Source organism: Onychostoma macrolepis, chromosome 06 (genome assembly GCF_012432095.1).
Source record: "Onychostoma macrolepis isolate SWU-2019 chromosome 06, ASM1243209v1, whole genome shotgun sequence".
NCBI lineage: Eukaryota > Metazoa > Chordata > Actinopteri > Cypriniformes > Cyprinidae > Onychostoma > Onychostoma macrolepis.
The window spans coordinates 2,605,505-2,626,401 of record NC_081160.1 but is presented as its reverse complement, the minus strand read 5'-3'; the positions used below and the strand labels follow the sequence as shown (position 1 = coordinate 2,626,401).

Below are 20,897 nucleotides of genomic sequence, written 5' to 3'. Positions count from 1 at the left end.
AATCGTAGGACCTCAAACCTTTGAACAATACATGGACAATACATTGTGCAACACACAGTATGGTAGAGAATGAGTGAGAGAGTACAGAACAGATTGTAATAGATACAGGGAGTCAAGAGCGATTGATTTTAGAGCTCTGAACAGACAGTAAGTTGAAGCCAGAGTGGCTGTAAATCAGATTCCCTGACCTGACCTGACCGATACAAGCCAATCTGAAGACCGAACTCGACCCGAACCCGCAATAACCAATCATCTTTTTATTTCCTCTCCAAGCAAGAACAGTTACTGAAATACTAGAATGACAGTGATATATAGAAGCACCCAGTTATTTGCAATGTGTCACAATGATTTAGCAAAAAATCCTGAATATTGCAATGATTTGTAATACTCTTAACTGGCCTTTGACATTGAACATCACTAACAAAATATTCGTAGTCCCTTTCAGATAACTTTCATGCATTCAAATGTTTTAAATTGTATTAATTTAAACATTTCGTATTTAATATACTGTATACTGTAAATATTTCATTAATTTAAATAAATTGTATTTATTTTATGTATTAAAATTAAATATTCTTTCTTGAGCTGATTTAGTGAAAAGCTGTCATGCAAACAATCACGTATTCATAATTGTAATAAGATCGCTTTACTGTATTTTACATTAAACATTTTGAATCTACCTGGACACACTGAAAATATTTTTTTTTTTAAGCTGATTGAAATATGTTTTACAAGAAATTACTGTTTCAGTCTGCTTCAAAAATTTCATGTTTAATTTAATGTGTTCCCGGTTGCTTCTTTGTAATTATTTGTGAGATTTACTAGCAATTTCTGAAAATTGTGAACATTTTTTTCGACACCAATTTTTGGTGCATCTGCTTGGTTGAAATTATGGATAAAAATGCTTATGTTTCAGCAATAACATCATATTATACAGTGTAAAGACCATACAGTGTGCATTAACGCTGCGCTACTGTAAGCATGATTTGTGTGAGTACAGTGCTGACAGACTGCTGGCTGCGGCTGACCTTTAGCTCTCGGTGTCGGAGAGAGTCAGTCGCAGCGCATCACATCACATCAGTCGAGCCCACAGAGACACCGACTGCACATCCCAACACCATTAAACTCAGAGCACCTCTCAACCTGCCCTGAGTGAGCCGTCAGTCAGTCAGTGCTGCCAAAGCACTCGCTTGACCTTTATTACAACCGCAGCCAGGAAACCACGCATAATTAGACAACACACAACGCTCTTCAGTCAATACACGCTTCACAGAGAGGGATTCATTCTAATGGGAGCTCTTTACCTGAAGTTATATGCCATGTGTAAGATTATGGATAAATGAGCATGTGTTTTTTATATTATTGGCTTGTAGTAGTTATTCAGCGTTTCATATCTCTCCATGCAGAATATCTACAATTTACAAGATTCTAAAGGCCATATAGCGAGAACTGAATTGGAAACATGCTAAACAATTCATCTGTTATAAAAATAAATAAATAAATTCCATGGAGAATATCACAAAGACTTGAGAATGGACTTGGATCAGTAAGAGACCACCTAACGACCGCAGAGCAATACCCTAGCAACAATCTGCAGCACTGTAGAATTGGTGATTTTTACTTAAGCAAGCACCACTTATATTTTCTGTAGTTTATTAATGCAGTCTTATAATGCATTAAGATTTTGCTTTTTGATGTCTTTGATGATTTTATGATGTTTTTTTTTATTTTTTATTTTTTTATTGCTTATTGTTAGTATTGCTGGACTGTGTGTGTGTGTGTGTGTTTGCGCATGTGTGTGTGTGTGTGTGTGTGTGTATATATATATATATATATATATATATATATATATACAGTATATATATATCACACAAAATGTGACAACCAGATTGTGATATATATTTTGTATTTGCAAAGGGTCTGTGAAAAATGTAGAGAAAAACATTGAAAAAAATGTAAAAATAAATAATACAACAATAAGATTTTAAAAATAAATAAGTACAAATTGGGTCTTTATACATGAAAATTTACTGTATAGCTGCCTTTTAAATTTTATGATGTGGGTCCCTCACTCGAGGATAATCACGCTGTATTTGGTGATCTGTGTAATATAAACAATTGAAAACCACAGTTTTCTAATATCAATTTTACTCTTTTGAGCTGTAGTGAAGTGTTTCAAGTGATTTTTTAAATGGATTAATTTATTATTAATAATCTGATATCCATGATTATTAAAACTGATACCATTTTTAAACAAAATGTTATTTGAAATAGAATAAACGTTAACTGAAACAAACGGTTCCAGAGCAACATTTCTCATTTTCATGTAGTTTAACTTGTACTACATGGACTAAAAAAACTAAAACTGAAATAAATCAAAACTATATAGATATATTAAAAAAAAGAATGAACAGAAAATGCATTAAAACATATTTAATATATCAAATATACATCACTCTATATTATTATCTCAGTGATACTAAATAACACTGCTGAAATCAATCACATTAAATGAAGCACCTGAATTCAGTGTATTATCCAATTAGTTTTACATTCAGTTACTGTAAAATAAAACTCATACTGTGATAGATTTCTACAATGAAGGATAAAAGTCAATCTAGAGCTAAAGACCAGAGCTGAAGTGAATGTTCCAGCATGGATTGAGACAAATGATTTTCTCCTTGTGTTTTGTCACGGCCTCATTCAGCGCTTTAACAGAATAACAGAATTATCCTCAGCACACGCCTCTCAACAACTGATCCGTGTTATTGTACAACTAGACAGCAGTAATGTCTGTTTGCTGCAGTAAGATGACTAATGCAGAGGTTGTATTGCTCAGATTTTGCTCGGACACTCGCGGTCCATCAAACTATAATAGCAGTTAACAGCGAGGCGAAGCTTCTGTCTCTGTGACAGTGGCTTTAAGGTCTAATGTGTTGAATTCTTTCCTGTCTCTTGGTGCGTTTGATGGACCGTCCTCACTGAGAAGCACCAGCGAGATGCTTTCTCGCCATCCTTCACTGCGGTCATCAGCACGGCAGACATCAGGGCTGCTGCTCTGTCATGCTAATATAACAGCCCTCTCTGCTGCTGCATTTATGAATTTATGCAGTCATTTATGAGATGCAGTCTCCCTCTGAAACATAATATTTGTTCGGTTTTATTTCTGCACTGTTGACTGATTGATTGACAGACTGAGTGATTGATGCAATTATGCATTTATTTATGCATTATTTTATGTATGCATTATTTATAGAATTAAATGCATTATTTTATAGTTGTTTTTTTATTAATGCCTTCCTATTGGAGAAAATGCCCCTGGAATATGCATGTACGCAGATTTTTTACAAGCACTACAGACTCAAATGAGAAGAACTAATGAGGCTCATCACTTTAAAACTTGAACCAAGTTCATGATGTTGAATGCCTTTTACTCTTTTGGGGGTCAGATAATGTGTAGAAAGTTCATCGCAGGAATTACATGAGCAGTTTTACCTGTAGATGTGTGAGGGCCGAATGAAAATTCAGTGGCGGCCGAATGTCAACTTGAAAAACAAAACCACTTTATGGGAAAAAGTCCACAGAATCAATAAATACTGGTAATGCAGCAGGTGTGGTGATGATCACAGACACAGAGGTGCAGCTTTGATTGAACTGAACTGAGAGCTGCTAAACCACCTGCATTTCAGTTCAGACGTGACTGACGGAGATGATGTCTGAGCGAGCGAGATGTTTGCTTTGTAATTAGTCCATCCATTTCCATTAGTTTAACCCACTGAGGCTGATTTAGAAACACAGCAGTATGACAGGTCAGTCAGCCAATCACAGGGATGTGATTGGCCTTCTCTCATGTGACTTTTCAACATTATCTTGCTGCTCTCTCACATTCACCAAATGCTATAGATCTCATTAAGAACACAATGAGCTGAAGTGAAGCTAAAAAGATGCAGCCTCCCTCTGGAACTTAATATGTGTTTGTTTGTTTTTTATTACTGGCAACAAAGAGATGCAGTAACTTTATCTTTATTTAGTTTTATTTGTGTGTTATTTATTATAAATTTATTTATTTATTTTTGTATTTTCACATTTATGTAGTTATTTATTTATAACTAGAAACGGAAGAGATGCACCCTCTTTCTGAAACGTAAAATTTGCTTTAGTTTTCTTTTTGTATTGCTATTATTTTATTTTTTTAAGTAATTGATGTATTTATTTATTTACTTATTAATGCATGCATTTATTTCTGCATTATTTTAATCCATTTATTTATGCATTTGTGTATTTATTTATCTAAGTGAATGGAGCAGTTATATATATTAATGCCACCATATTTGAGGAAATGCCCCTGGTATATGCATGCGCACAGTTATGACAGTTATGACAAGCACTACAGACTCAAATGAGAGGAACAAATGAGACTCGTTGCTTTAAAATTTGAACTAAGGACAATAAAAAGGTACAGATTTTTTACAGAGTTATTGCCCTATCAACTGCTGTTGATACTTTTATGTAGTTATTGCATAAATACATCTAATTTGATCAAATGCATTTGAATATGTGAACCTCAACAGTGGCAGATCATGTTTGGAGAAACTAGGGTCAGAAGAAGCTTCAACTCAATGCAGACTGATAATTGATGACTGCTTAATTTTGCTCTGTGTTGCATCAGTCAGCATGTCACATGCTGTTCCTGTGGCTAAACTGGTAGATCATGGTGCTAGAAACCCAAAGTCATGGTCCTGGGTTTGATTCCCAGAGAATGTACATACTGATACAATGCAATGAGTCGCGCTGAATAAAAGTGCCTGCCAAGTGCACAAATGTAAATGTCACGCTGGCACTGCTTCCATCCTCATTAAGCGTGTGAGTCAGCTGTCAGCATGTGTAGGTTAAACTCCAGCAGCAGTTGGATGTGTACTGGCTGGCAGCAGGAGTGGACATGTGGTCTGCTCTCTCCAGAGCTCAGTGTTTAAACTCACTGTGAAGAGCACAAGCTGCAGCCCATCATGAGTCTCATGATTCCTCTACACGCTCAAGCATGCATCGCTCATTAATCTCAATAAATGCGCTGGCATCGTTGTCTTGAATGTGTTTATACTCTATTAGTAGATGGATCTGGTCAGTAACTGCTCTAAACCTGATGTTGAAGTTAGCAGAGATATATCAGATTTCTGAAGTCAGAATTGCAAGATATTGCAAGATGTAAAGTCAGAATTGTGGGATGTAAAGAATTTCAGTATTTACAGTCAGAATTGCGAGATATAAATTCAGAATTGTGAGGTATAGAGTCAGAATTGCAAGATATAAAGTCACAATTACCTCTTATTATTCTTTTTTTTATTATTGTTCTGTGGCTTCCATAGATTTGTGCCTGATGTCTGCCAAAAAAACTGCTTAGTTGACAGAGTAAATCAAGCAATATATGATGTTTTAGCCGTCTGGAGTAGCTAAATTGATTAGCCTAAATGCTTTTTGCTGATTTCTAGTTCAGTCATTTTGTTATTCAGTTCATTTATTTTATTTTTTATATAAATTTTTAATCATCTGATTTTTTTTTTTTCATTGCACACCAAAATGTATGCCAATGCATACTATTAATTTCAGATGTTCTTTAGAAAATATGTTGCATTGACTGACTAAGTGCAAGGATGGTGATATTTTTGACCAGCACAGGTTGAATTTCAGCACACTAGATTGCAGTCAGTCCTAGCAGTGTTGCCGGCTGTATTATATACAAGATGAGGCTCAATCACACTCCGGTTCAGACTCCATTTTGGTTCATGCCCCACGGGACGCCAGCAGAACGCAGCTGTAACTCCAGAGATGTGGGACAGAGGCAGCTTTTGAGGATACATCCCTCACTATTGTAGAAAAACCCTGGAGACTTGATGCATAAGTACAGAGCTCACAATAAAGACCAGAGGAGTGCAGAATGATGCATTGCCTGCGCTCACCTCACCATACAGACAGAATACACTAAGAAAGAGGAAGTCGAAAGCAGGAAGGAAGCTCATTTTGTTTTTTTTTACTCTGATAATTTTATGGATATCTGAATCAATTGCTGCACAATTATTTGTATCTGAGCTGTTATTGTGGAATAATATACTTCAGATTTGCCACAACAAACTGTGGCTGGTCTCTATACTAATTCAATGGCATCTGAGGCATAATGATGATTAACACAAACAAATTATTTCAACTCATCCCTCATTATCTTAAAAAAATGCAAAAGCAAAAAATGGAGGTAACATTGAGGCACATACAATGGAAGTAAAAGGGAAATTTTCTGAATGATTTTAAATCAGAAATTTATAAAAGCATTTACATTAATTATTTTGTTAAAATGTTTGTTTTTAATTAAGCTGTCATTTAAAGGAATAGTTCACCCAAAAATGAAAATGTCCTGAAAATGTACTCACCCTCAGGCCATTCAAGATGTAGATGAGTTTGTTTCTTCATCAAATTTGGAGAAATTTAGCATCACATCGCTTGCTCACCAATGGATGCTCTTCAGTGAATGGGTGCCGTCAGAATGAGTCAAAGCAGTTGATAAAAACATCACAATAATCCACACCACTCCAGTCCATCAGTTAACATCTTGAGGAGTGAAAAACTTGAGTCCATAATCCATAATAGCACTCCCTTCAGTGAAAAAGTCCATCTCTCATTGTCCTGTCACATCACAATCCACAGGCAGATTTGTTTAAGACTGTTTTCACCTGTAAATTCTGCATAATTTGTGCAGATTTGTCTCCTTGTGGATTATTGTGATGTTTTTATCAGCTGCTTTGACAGCCTGAGGGTGAGGACATTTTCATTTTTGGGTGAACTGTTTCTTTAAAGGTTTTAGATGTTTCGATACCATGGCATAAAATTGGATATAACTTTACACAGAAAAGATTAGTGAACAATTTTCACACTAAACTCATGTTAACAGCCATAATGTTTATATCTTGCGGTGCACTATTGAGTATTTTAACGTAAGCAGATCAACCCCATTCACTTCCATTGTTAGTGCATTGCTGTAACCCAGATTTTTGCTTCTATTTAAAGAAAAGGTAATCAATAAAATATTTTTTATATATTTTCATATATGCTAAAATGTTAGTCGATTGTGCTTAACTTCTACTGAACCTGGAATATTCATTTAAGCAATATGGACTGTCTTTATTGATGGTCAAAGCTTTTTAGAGTGGAATAAAGAGGCCATCACATTGCTTTTGAACTCATATAAAACCTTAAGCTATGGTAAGTCTCTATCTGGATGATCGTCCTTTTCTTTCAACATTGCCCCACAACTCCTAATAGTTCCGGGAACAAGTGCACTGAATGGCTGGTTGCTGCTCTCTTTGGTAAAGTAGGGCATGCGAGAGCCTGGGGACGCGCTGGATTAATGCACTAATTCCATTCATGCACTATTCAAAACGGCAAAGGTGCTTTCATCAGTAATCTGCTGAGCAGAGCGGTGGCCCAAAACTCCCTCACATTACGCCGTATCATCACAATCCATCTGTAGCACACTTCATGCTCACGGCCGCTGATAGGAGCCACTTCTCACAGCTCTTCTGAGCTGAAGATGTTGTGAGACTTTATGTGGGCTTCCTGCAGGTCTTAGACACACCCGAGATCCTCAAGAGGACGTTCAGTGGTGTGTTAGACCATGAAAGGGCTTTTATCCCCTTAGAGTTACTCGGGGTCTCATTTAGTTATAACTGTGTACGAGAACAGGAGGTGTTGGCGAAAGTTACTTTTGCATTACGATATTGCGTTATTCCCTTTAAAAAAGTTATGTATATGTTATGTTACTTTTGTGTTACTTTTTCTCATCTGGCCTGGACTGGTTTGTTTGCTTTTAATATAAAAAGTTCAAGTTTTGGCAAATGTAAAAACCCTTTCAGACCAAAAGTGAAATGAATAAGTCTCAGGCTGAAGGAAATGTAAATTCATGTTTTTATTGTAGAAGGCACAGCTCAAACAAACCTTTCGGCTGTGCTGACATTCTGGATTGCATAAGAAATATGACGCAGGAGAAGAAAGTTCAACACAATAAAAAAAGAAAAAGAAACAGAAATGTTATGTTTATCTAAAGTCGTTTTGGGTTAATTCGTATGGTTGAATTGGCTCATCAAATGCCTGAAGCAAAGACAATGATTAATAAAATAGGATTATACGATTTCTCTCAACATGGCAACACGAGAGCCGTCAGTCAATACATGCAAAACAAAGTACATAATTGCCGTTACTTCTTTGAAACTTTGTAACTCAGATATTTTCTTGTAAATTAAAAAGTAATGTGTTATTTTACTAGTTACTTGAAAAAAGTAATGCGATTACGTAACTCGTGTTACTCGTAATGCATTACCCCCTCCAGGTTCTCACGCAAAATTTCCTCTGCATTCACAAGAAGATTTAACAACTTCATTATTCCAATTCTAATAATAATATATAAAAACAAATTCTGAGTCAAATTCTAAATTTAGCTAATTGATGAAAACAGTTTTCGAACAAAACAACAAGCAAATAATATTCTTAATATGTAATTTAGTCATTTTCCTTTTAAAATATCTAAAATCCTTGAATTTTAGATAGCAGTACTGAATAAAAAATGAAGACTATATATATTCTGAATATAAATCTATTTTGACTTGCTTTAAGTGTAAACTATTTAAAAACAAGTGAGAAAATGTTATTATAATATTAACATGTTGTAGTAAAGATACAATCAATGAAAACAAATCATAATCTTATGAATTGTTGCTTTTCAGATAAATGCATCTTGTTTATAGGAATTTTGGTACTTTGGAAAATGAGTAAAATACTTGTTTTGAAGAAAATGTGAGTGCTTGATATGGCAAAATTTGGTTGCTAGGGTGTTCTGGGTGGTTGCTAGGGTGTGATTTTTTATTTATTTATTTTTTTTCCCCAGTTGGTTGTTTGGTTAACATTTACCTTATGTTCGCTATATATCCCTGATCATTTTTTCACTTTTGCATTTGAAAATGTATTTGTTTGTTACAGATAAATATGCAAAGCTAATGTCACACAGCTATACTGGAGCATGGTTTGCAGACAGACACATTTTTCCATGCCATGGATAGAACAACTATGAATGTGTCATCATGAAAGCCTTGTTATCAGCTCTGCATTGTGCAGTCGTGCTGTATATAGGTCTGGTTGTTGAAACCTCCTCACCAGAACTGAGTCACGCAGCAGGAAGAAGCCGCTGATCCTGAGCTTTATTCTGCTTAGTCACTGCTGCTGTTAAACATGACAGACTAACATCCTCCTGATGGCATGTGACCAGAGATGGAGGTCTTTTCCTCTCTTGCTCTGCCCACGATCCTCTCCAACATTACTGATTTATTAGATCATAAACACTGCTGAAGGGAACCCAGTGACTAACAACTACAGGCAATTTGGCTGATTAAGAGTTGGCAGAGACGGATGGAAGTCAGCCAAAAACAACAGCATCACTATTTAATGAAATATTGACACAACTTCTGAGAAGCATTGATCTTTGTTTGATGGCTATGGTACTTTGTTTAAAGTGCTTAACTGGTCTTTGAAATTAAAACAATTACTTTGCATTCATTTTTGATTACTTTCATCCAGGGTGGAGGAAATATTTTGATATATATATACATGTCATATACAATCCACGCTATCCTTAAAGGTCCACCCAAAAAAATTAAAATTATTTAATTCAATCTTGACCTTTTCTTTTTTGTTGAACAAAAAGGACATAAAAGCACCAGAGAATGACAGAAAAAGCAACTTAAATGTAGTCCATATGACTCTATGCACTTTCATTATATGGAAAACAAACCTTTATTTTTTTTTTCATTTAGAATGTCTAAAATCCTTGAAGCAAAATACATAAAATATTAAGACTTATTTCACAGATTTTGTCTTGAATATAAATGTATTTTGTTCACCCAAAAATGATCTTCTGGATCCTCTGCAGTGAATGGGTGCCGTCAGAATGAGAGTGTAAACAGCTGATAAAAACATCACAATAATCCACAAATAATCTAAACATCTTCATAATGGATTTGTTTCTTACAAACATGCAGCTTTTGGCTTCACAAGACATTAACTGATGGACTAGAGTGGACTGATGTGGATTACTTGTGGATTATTGTGATGTTTTTATCAGCTGTTTGGACTCTCATTCTGACGGCACCCCTTCACTGCGGAGGATCCATTGGTGAGCAAGAGAATCTGATGAAGAAACAAAATCATCTATGTCTCGGATGGCCTGAGGGTGACTGTATTTTCAGCAAATTTTAATTTTTGGGCTAAACTTTTTCTTTGAGATCTTAATATCTGCATTTTCACTTCTCAAGTAAATGTATCTTATTCATTTGTGTTTAGCAGAAGAAACTAAGTCATACAGGTTTGATGCTAAATATGCATGAGTAAATTATGAGAAAAGTGACATTTTTATGTGCTATTTCTGAACTGTTCCATTAAAAGCGAGCAGTCAGACATGCAGGCGCTGCATTTCATTTTTCAGAGGGACTCTGTGGGGTATTGTGTGTGCAGACCTGCTCCTGAACAATGATGTCCTTTGGGTTACGCTGTAATTGCTCTGGACGTGTGTGTGGACAGATACCACAACAACACGCTCGCTGAAGCCGACCCCAAATCCTAATTCTCTGAGAAAATACTGCTCTTTACCATAGACTCAAAAACAGCTTGTGCAGAAATCTAAAAGTTGGTTATGAAATCATGAGCATATTAGCATATCCCCCATATGCATATCAACACCTATTCAGTATTCAGCAAATTTGCCCCGCCCTGACAGGTATGCTGAGTGAAGTCTTAAAGGTACAGTAACAGACAGCTTCATTCAAGGTTAGACTGAGAGTGGGAAATGATCACGAAACGGTAAATTGTGTGTTTTTGTGGTGCATGAAACATTGTAAATGCACTTAAGGGTAAAAAAAAAAAAAAAAAAAGCTACAAAATGTCAGTTCTTTCCAGTGTTATTTTAGTATCATTGATATACTATTATAGTTTTGTTAATATTTTGAATTGCATTTTATTTTCATATTTTCTGCTTTCATGTTAATTATAAAGTTTTGTTAATTTTGTTGTTTTTCTATTTTTTTTAGTAGTTTTTGTTGCTTTTAATATATTTTTAATGTAAATGTCTATATAGTTTTTATTATTTTTTTATTTCTGTTTTAGTTTTTATTTATTCAGTTAGTTTTAGTTAACTATAATAACCAACGATTCTGCTGGAGTTGATGATTTTGGTTTTGTTTTTCACTAAAATATCTAAACATTCTTCAGTCACTTGAGAAGCAAAATGACATGAGATATAACGTCTTGTTTTCAATTTGTGTTTTAAGTTAACTCACTTAATTTTTTTTTTTTTTACTTTTTATATTTTCATATTTTTTTAGACTTTAATTCCTTAAGAATTTAGCTTATCAAGTAACTGTATCTTGATTTAAAAATATTTCGATATTTTTACTAGGGGTGTCAACGTTAACGTGTTAACGCATGTGATTAATCAAAAAATTTTAACGAAATGTTTTGTTGTATTTATTTAGAAATACTTTTGATAATAGTTGGGTAAATGTATACTGGGATTGAAGCGACGTGGCTTGGTAAACGTTTTATTGCCAGTTTAAAGGCTGATAATGGCTAAATGAAAACAAAAGAATAATGATAACAGAATAATAAGGATTATGTCTCATACCTGGCGGAAGTGTGAAAGGTTCTGTTTCCTTAAACTAGTTTGTCATGCATTTCTTTATTTCAACACATTTACAGGTAAATCCTAGTATTTTAAATTTGTGATTAATCATGATTAATCACAGTCCATGACTGTGATAACGCGATAAAAAATTTTATCGATTGACAGCACAAATTTTTACTGTAATAAAGATCTTTTTTTTTTGCAGTGTTGATGTCAAAACCTCCTGAAGCTCATTTTCGGTGTTTGACTCTACTGTACGCTGCTATTCTGTGGAGACGTAGAGCGCTTTTGATTGCGTACATTTATCTTCCTTCCATTCAGTTTTCATGTTTCCTCTCAAACAACTATCCATCTTCCCAGACACATGAATCCGGGCATCTGGCGCACACGTTATGTGTGGCAAACTCATTTCTTCTCTCATGACTTGATTCATGAGGTGCTGTGGTGTAAATGTGTAGGTTAAAAAGTAGTGATTTTCAATCTTTTTCAATAGTGTGACAGTAGTATTTCCACTAACAAGTCACTGCATCACTGTTTTGTTTGTTTGTTTGATCAGACTGTATTGTGCACACAGCTTTACAACTAAACTGAGACAATAATCAAACACACAATAGCTGTTGCTGATGTAGCGCTGAGAATGATTTTGGCAAAGTTTGAATATGAACCAGATCAGTATATTTCAGAAATAAAAAGTAAAAAGGGCAATGTTATAAATGAGTTAAAGGTGTCTGTTATTTATTTATGTATTTTTGTCTTTATTTATTTATTTTTTGACAGTTAAATATGTCTAATTTTATTAATTTCTATTAAATGTCATTTTATCTGTGGCCCTTCCTGGTAAACATTAAATTGATCAAATGTGACAGTAAAGACATTTATAATGTTTCAAGAAACTTCTATTTCAAATAAATGCTCTTCTTTTGAACATCAAAGAATCCTGAAAAATAAAATGCATCACCGTTTCCTTTCCACAAAAATATTGGGCAGCACAACTGTTTTCAACACTGATAATAATCAGGAATGTTTCTTGAGCAGCAAATCAGCATATTAGTATGATTTATGAAGGATCATGTGACACTGAAGACTGGAGTAATGATGCTTAAAATTCAGCTTATAAATGATAAATTCAGTAATAAATTACATTTTACAATATATTCACATAGAAAACAGCAAATTTCAATTGTAATAATATTTCACAGTATTACAGTTTTTACTGTATTGTTTTGATCAAATAAATGCAGCCTTGGTGAGCAGAAGAGACTTCTTTCAAAAACATTAGTGACCCCAAAATCTTGAAGGCTGGTGTAGCTTCCCAACTCTGCTAATAATAATAATGATAATAATTCAGTTTTTGCTTGTGCATATTAAGATTCATCATTTATACAGTCACGCTGTTGGATAATCACTGTGTGGTGAATATGCAATTGCTATTTAATGATGATTGTTTATGATTTCAGGCAGACCGTAGTTTGTGCTGATTTAACCACCTTTTAGTCACACTCTGACAGGAACCGCTGTAATTGTCATAAATGTGTCCCTGTGCACCTTATGGCATCTACCGGGCTATAATAATTGAAAACAGTTGTGACCGTGCTGCTGGTTTCAATTATAATTTGGAAGCAGTAATTGTCTTTACTCTATTAGCTAGAAAGTCTTCGTGTGAGTTTATGCCACGAGAAGGTGCTGAGAAGAACAAAGGCTCTTGGGATACTGGATAAATGGGATTGACCGCGAGGGAAGGATGACCGATATCTCTTCTGCCAGCCACGTATACAATAGAGGCCTTTAAACAGCATTAAATCAGCTCAGATGCAGCGAGACGATAGCAGGGTTGCCTGGCAGCACGTTTAGTGTACTGTGATCTCTGTAGGGCCTGAAACGCAGCGCTCGGTTTATATAGCACGCTGATCTTTCAGGGCGCTCATCTCAGCGGTCTGAGCTCACAGCTGCTTACAGTACAGACTATATGAAGTATGCTGCAGGACGCTGTCAGTTCACGCAGTTATTAGTCCGAGTGAAATCTTCATCATTGGTAGTTCTTGTGTCGTTAGTGTTAGACTCATGAAGTGATGCTCAGTGTCATTTGATTCACGCATCGCTTTAAGTCTAAAAAAACTTTTGAAAAATCCATGTGTGCATGCTGTGCTCTTTTGGTATTTCTCACTTTTGTGAATATTGAAATGTTGCACTCTTAAAAAAAAAAAAAAAAAAACTGAATAAATATTTGTTTAAAATACACATAATTAATTAAATAGTAATGCTGTTTTGCAGTATGAAATTAGTTATCTAACAATCAACTTCATGGTAATTCATACTGTACTGAAGCACACCATGTGACAATAATAAAATGCAATTACATGTTTCATTTTTTAAATAATTAATAGCGCTGCACAATTAACAGAAACAACACAGAAATGACAATATGGCTTAGTATGATTATCAAATCACAAAGATTTATTTAATTACATTTTTGTGCTGCTTGTTTTTACTAATAGTGATAATAAAAAAATATTATATTAAATGGCTATTGAATAGTAATTATTATTACATTATTATTAGTAGTAGTATATTTTATTTGACTAAGAAATAATAATAATAATTATTAGTAGTAGCGATAGTACATATTTTCTATGGCTTTAAAATAATAATAATAATAATAATAATCATCATATTGATATAACATTGAGATTAACAATCAATTCATATTATTCCATGGTCTGTCTGAATACTGGATTCTGATTGGCTGGCAGGTATGCAGTAAAACTGTTTAATGCACAGGTAGTTCCAAGTCAGTTTAATCACCGTTCCATATTAATGTGCAGCTTTAATTGATGCACACTAACCAACATACATCACTCACGCACGCACACTCACACACACACACACACACAGAGAGAGAGAGAGAGAGTGAGTTCTAAGATCACAGATTGCGCTGCACACACATAAAGTTGTTGTCAATGTTTCTGCTTCGCGTCGGGTGGTTCTTTGCCTCCACGTTGTGCATTTAAAATCCTTTTTAATGCACGGCTAGCTGTTGATTATCCCTTACTAATTAATCATATTAATAATCATATTGATCCATAATCACAAAATTTTTTGTCTACAAACAAGTACAACCTGTTTTTTTTATTACATTTCAAAAGCACAATCACTATTTATTGATTGATTGATTGATTGATTGATTGAAAAATTGCAATTAGATTTTTTACCCCAAAACATACTGCCCTTCTCTTTTACCAGTTTAATAAGATATCTGTGAGTAATTCATTTATAGTTTGATGTCCTAAAACACTGAGTCACTTCAACAAGTAGTGTGAATTTGGGATGGGACTACCTGGTTGAAAACATTACAATTTTTATTATTGCATTACTTTTGAAATTTTGTTTAATGCATAAGGTCCAGAAACATTAACAACTGTTCTGCCCATGTAGATGATGCAGGTTTGAATCCAGGTTGTGTTTTCTGATCAAAAAGGCTGAAAGAAATTCTAAAATAAAACAATATGCTGTAATATGGACGAGTGCTAAGCTTACTGAAGGCTCTTCTGGAGGTACATTGACTAGAGATGATGTTTATCCATCTGACTTTGAATTTAGAAAAGAGCCATCTGGTTTGGAATTAGAAATGATGAATAGTCGTATATGCTGTTAAAAAATAGTTTTACATTAATACTAGCTTTACATTAATAGTCTCTGTCAGTAGGCTGATTCATTCTCCTCTGGTTTTGTCTTGCAGCTTAACCCGGAGTCAGTCTGATCTGGGCTTGTAGTGATCACATATAATCCCTTTAGATACAGCAGGAGAGACCACAACAATATTTCAGCTCTTCATCTCGCTCTCATTCGTTTGCTTTTTTTCTTAAATGCTAGAGCTACTATTAATCTAAACCCGCCTGTCTGCAGTATTCTCAATCTTCTGTGACAGACTGACATGCATTCTAAATGAGATTACAGCAGAATCTCTTCAGAGTAAATAGATATTTTCCTCTTTTGTGTTCAGAATGCTGTTTATTCTTCATCCGAAGGAAATTTGAGAACATTCTCTTAAACTTAGATGTAATTTTGTGTCTATTTTCACATATAAAGACCTTTGACCTACAGCATTTTTTAAATGCATTGCGTGTGTTAAATTGATCAAAAGTCATTTATAATGTTACAAAAGATTTCAAAAAATTCATGGTTTCCATAAAAATATGAAAAGGCACAACTCTTTTCAACATTGATAATAATCAGAAATGTTTCCTGAATGGTTTCTGAAGGATCATGTGACACTGAAGACTGGAGTAAAGCTTTGATCACAGCAGTAAATTACAGTTTAACATATATTCACATATAAAACTTGTAATTTTTACTGTATTTTTAATTAAATAAATGCAGCCTTGGTGAGCAGAATAGACTTGTTTCAAAAGCATGAAAAATTTTAGCAACCCTAAACTTACGTGTCAATGCCACAATAATAGACCAGCATGCAAGCACTTCTTGATCAGCATATCTGAGCTGTGGGCTGAGAGAGATGAAATAAGACAGCCAGACAGACTGGATCGGCACAGCCGGGCAGGGTTGTATTATTTGATCTTGTCCTGCAGGTATCAGGATTTTTAACGCACCGCAGGCCAGGAATGACTCGACTGATATCTCTGCGGGCACTGGAGGCCAAATTAGAGACCAGAACAAAGAGATTCTGGAGGGTGGATGTGAGTCGGGCTGCAGCTTTGTGATTTAGCTGTGATATATCTCGAGCCTTAACCAGGACAGAAGACAGAAGAGGATCTGTTTCTCAATATATCGAGGGTCATGAAGAGACTGCAAGTGCCGCTTGTGGTTAATGGAGGTCAGTTGATCATTTAGGATCATTCAGGTTCTTTTTGCACCTGGAGGTGACAGCGGTTTGATCTTTGACTACAGGGCTAGAATTGAGAGCTGGTTCTTATTTTAAAAGTTCCATTAAATATACTAGATTTTTTAATGGTTCTTGAGTGTCTGCATTGATTCCAAAGGAACGTTATTCTCAATTAATTTGTTTTCTGTGCAGCTGCTGAATCTGCAGAGTTTGCGTGTTTGATTGAATGTGATGAGAGCGAAAGGTTGGATGCCACACATCCAATTCAAAAATGAACATTGTCATTATTTACTCGCCCTCATGTCTGTCCAAACCTGTGTGATTTTCATTTTTTCAGCAAAACACAGATGAATCAATGCAAAAAAAAAGATTTCTTCCTCCGTTTTGTCATATTTTCCAGTACAAATATCTAAACATTTTATATCAAGAAACAATTACTTTAGAAGTAAAATTACATAACATACTGTAAGTCTTGTTATTTGAAATATTTATCAGAATTAAGTGAGTTATGCTTAAAACAAGAAAAAGAAAACTGCTATTTCGGCCTTTGTTTTCCCTTTGAATTTATTTTATTTTTCTTTCACCTTTGGTAGATATTTTTTTCTTGTTTTATGCTTAAGCTCGCCTAATTTTGATTAATATTTCTGAAAACAGAACTTAATATTTTGCTTTCCAAATAAATGTATCTTGATTTAAGAATACTTAGCTATTTGTACTGGAAAACAAAATTATTGGAATACTATAAGATACGTTTTTGTCTATATAATGAAGGTCAGTGAGGTTCAAAACAACACTGGACCCCACTGACTTTAACTGTATGTACAAAATAAACCACCACACAATTATTATACTGATGTGAAATGGTTTGGGGTTGCAAATACTAATTTTTGGCTGAATTATCTGTGCAAATACTGACTGGTTTTACATATGCAAAGATAAAGCAGAGCAGAACATTCAGAGCAGAGTTTTATGGTATTGATTTTACTGATCAAAGCTGATCTTGAAGAAATCCTCATTAATCAATCTTTCCTGAACCCTTTCAGCTGATCTAATAGGACTAGTTAAACCAAAAACCTCAGAGATCAGGTTTTATTCCTTCCAGAGCAGTTTAATTTGGCCAAATCTGACAATATCTGACATCTTTTGAGCTGAGGACAAATTCAGGACAGGTGTAGGAGGAGAAGCTGTTTTCATTTCAGAGAGAGTCTCGCATGAATTCAGGAGCAGGAGATGTTGTGGGTCAGCAAAACTTTTGCAAACATTTTGAAAAGAAATCCACTTTCTAAATGATCAAAGTCGGAGATGATCGCCAAATGCTCAAAATGACTGGTGGAAGGTACAGTATATTACATTTATTCTGCTTAAAGAAAGAAATTAAAGTGCTATCTCAAAAAACCTCAAACACCAATTAGAGGCGCTCCGAGCCACGAAAGGGTCGGTGAGTCTGACACCTCATTAAACATCTAAAGCCTGAAGGTGTGGATTGTTTGCAGTTTATTTCAAGTTCAATAAAGCGCTGTATCCTGACGGAGCCGAGTAATACATGGAGAAAGTGTGGCTCGGTATCTGTTCTCGTCTTTTTCTTGCCGCTTGCAGACAAACAGGACATTGCGGTTCTGCTTTAATAAATCAAGACGAACCCTTAAACATTTTAACAAGACGTGACAACTGTCATGAAATATTCAAATGCACTACTACAGTACATGCAAATATGTGCGATGCTTTCAAAGATTACTTCTGTGGCCGTTCATGGAAAGATACCAGAGCTCTTAATGGTTGCATAGAACTTTAATGCAAAAATAAATATTAAAATATAGCTAGTATTTTTTCTTGCCGCTGCAGTCGTAGAGCATGGCCTTAAAACGTCAGAGCGGAGGCTGTGATGTTCTCCACAGGGCTTCATGTTCAGACGTGTCCTTCTGTTACGTGAACATGAGCTCATCCATCATGCCACACACAGCAGGGCGGTTCAAGGCTTTTGAGAGCGGCGTTCTGAGCCCAACTGTACTAGAAACTTGAATCTGAAAACACAAACTCCTTTAGGGGACATCCTCAATGGGAAAAGTGGTGCATTAAAATGTAAACGGTGTTTTATTTTAATATTGCAAAGGTTTTTCCTTTAGTGCAAGGGTGTTTCCTCAGAGAGTTGATTTTTTGAAGTTGTAAATTAGGATTATTGAAGTAGGTTTTACAATAAAAATACTGTTCCAATCTCTCTGCTTCCAAAACGTCATGTGTAATGTCATTTCTTTGTAATTATTTGTGAAATTTATTCAAAGTACATCAATCCCACACCAAATTGTTTTCAGTGTAGTCTCTGGGATCCAGAAAGACTGAAAGCTGAAATCATAGAAATGACAAAGAGCTTTCCAGCCCTGCTCGCTCTAGTCTCATTGAAGCAGACTAAAGAATCAACAAAGCGGATGCGAGAATAAAAATAGAAAAAAACACAGCAATTAACGCAAGCTAGAAGCTGTGTGTGTGATGTCTTGCCTGAGATTGTCTTATCACATTGACCCTGTAATCATTTTTGCATCCGTGACATAATTAAGTCTGTGAGATGATTGATTGGATTAATTAGGAATGTAGTAAGACCGGCTGCAAACACACACACACACACAGAGAGAGAGAGAGAGATCACAAGAAGGCAATTATAAGATGGTAAGCAATTGTTTCTCTCTTCTGTCAGTGCATGTGTTATATTTGTTGTGTTAGTTGCGTTTAGAGTCTGATATGTTTCTCTTATTATTGCACACTTTTGTGTTTTGCTCTCATTCTTTAAAAGAAATGTTTGTCAGGTAACCTAGAAATGTGGTAACATCTAAAGTAACTGGTTTTATTTTATGTTGTTGAAAGATTATGAAAATGTTTTTGAAAGAAGTCTCTTCTGCTCACCAAGACTGCATTTATTTGATCAAAAATTGTGAAAAATATTACTATTTAAAAAAACTGTTTTCTATGTGAATATATTGTAAAAATATAATTTATTTCTGTGATCAAAGCTGAATTTTCAGCATCATTACTCCAGTCTTCAGTGTCACATGATCCTTCAGAAATCATTGCTGCTCAAGAAACATTTCTGGTTATTAGCAATGTTCAAAACAGTTGTGCTGCTGAATATTTTATATTTCAGGATTCTTTGATGAATAGAAAGTTCAAAAGAATAGCATTTATTCGAAATAGAAATCTTTTGTAACATTATAAATGTCTTTCAATTGAATGTGTCCTCACTGAATAAAAGATCTGTATTTTGAACTTCTAAATGTGAACCACAAAAGTGTTTTCAGAAAGTATATAAAATTAATTTTTGTCACTCATGCAGTAGATCTCTCAGCCGTTGTTGTAGCACAGCAGTGATTTTCATGATTAATATTGTTTTGTACTATAATCCCATGAATATGGATGGTTTTGGAGACTAATCTTCGGCACACAAACATGTACTTATTACTCAGATGCCATGTGTCAGGTCATGAAACTTCACCTGTGAATCTTTAAAGGCATTGTGGTGTTGCATTAAATATGCATGAAGGTGAACTCATAGATAAACAGGTAAAGACTGATGAGAGTGATTTCAGCGCAGCGGGATTGTATTCACATTACACATCCATAAAACATGCAACCCATCCCATGACAGAAACACTGGTGTTTTTACAAACATGTCTTTCAGGACAAACAATTCAGTCATTTCTGTATCAGTCATCTCATGAATATGATCTATATTTGTTCTGCATATGCTAATGACTTGTTTTGTTTCAACAGGAGATTTCACCTGCTGGTTTTGGTGCACAAAATTAGGATGACCTACAAATGTAAGTATGTTTTTAATAACTCACCACACCTTATAATTGATATAATACAAATAATTTTTAATAAAAAATCTTGAGTTAGTTTTTTATTTGAATTTTTAGTTAAAATCTTTGTCATTTTGTTGTATTTTTTGTTGTATTTGTTTTAATATTTGCTGTGTGTGTGTGTGTGTGTGTGTGTGTGTCTGTGTGTGTATACACACACACACACACACACACACATAAAAAATCTTAAATAAATATATATATACTCTTATTTATTTATTTTTTTTATTTTGGATATTTTAGTTATTTTTATTATATAAGAAAAGAAAAGAAAAGAAAAGAAAAGTTTGGTCAACAACTGTTTTTTAGTTGCCGTGAGTGAACTTTAAGAAGCTTTGGATAAAAAGTTGTGCTGATCAGCATCTTCTGTCCTTTGCGTTCACCTGAATGTCGTGTCCTCCGCTGATGTCGCATGCTCCATGGCACACGTTTGCATTAAAATTGTAAATTTCGACTTTAAAATTCAGATGCTGCTTATTAATTTCCACAGTGAGCA

General features: G+C 34.7%; 1 protein-coding gene across 6 annotated transcripts in view; it reads left to right on the top strand.

Moving 5' to 3' along the window:
- dlgap4b (discs, large (Drosophila) homolog-associated protein 4b) overlaps positions 1–20,897 on the top strand; it is a 172,799-nt gene that overhangs the window by 106,153 nt on the left and 45,749 nt on the right. For all 6 annotated transcript variants that reach the window (XM_058777887.1, XM_058777890.1, XM_058777888.1 and 3 more), the window contains one exon: positions 20,310–20,359. The gene's annotated coding sequence lies outside the window, so the exon portion shown is untranslated. The remainder of the gene's footprint in view (positions 1–20,309; positions 20,360–20,897) is intronic.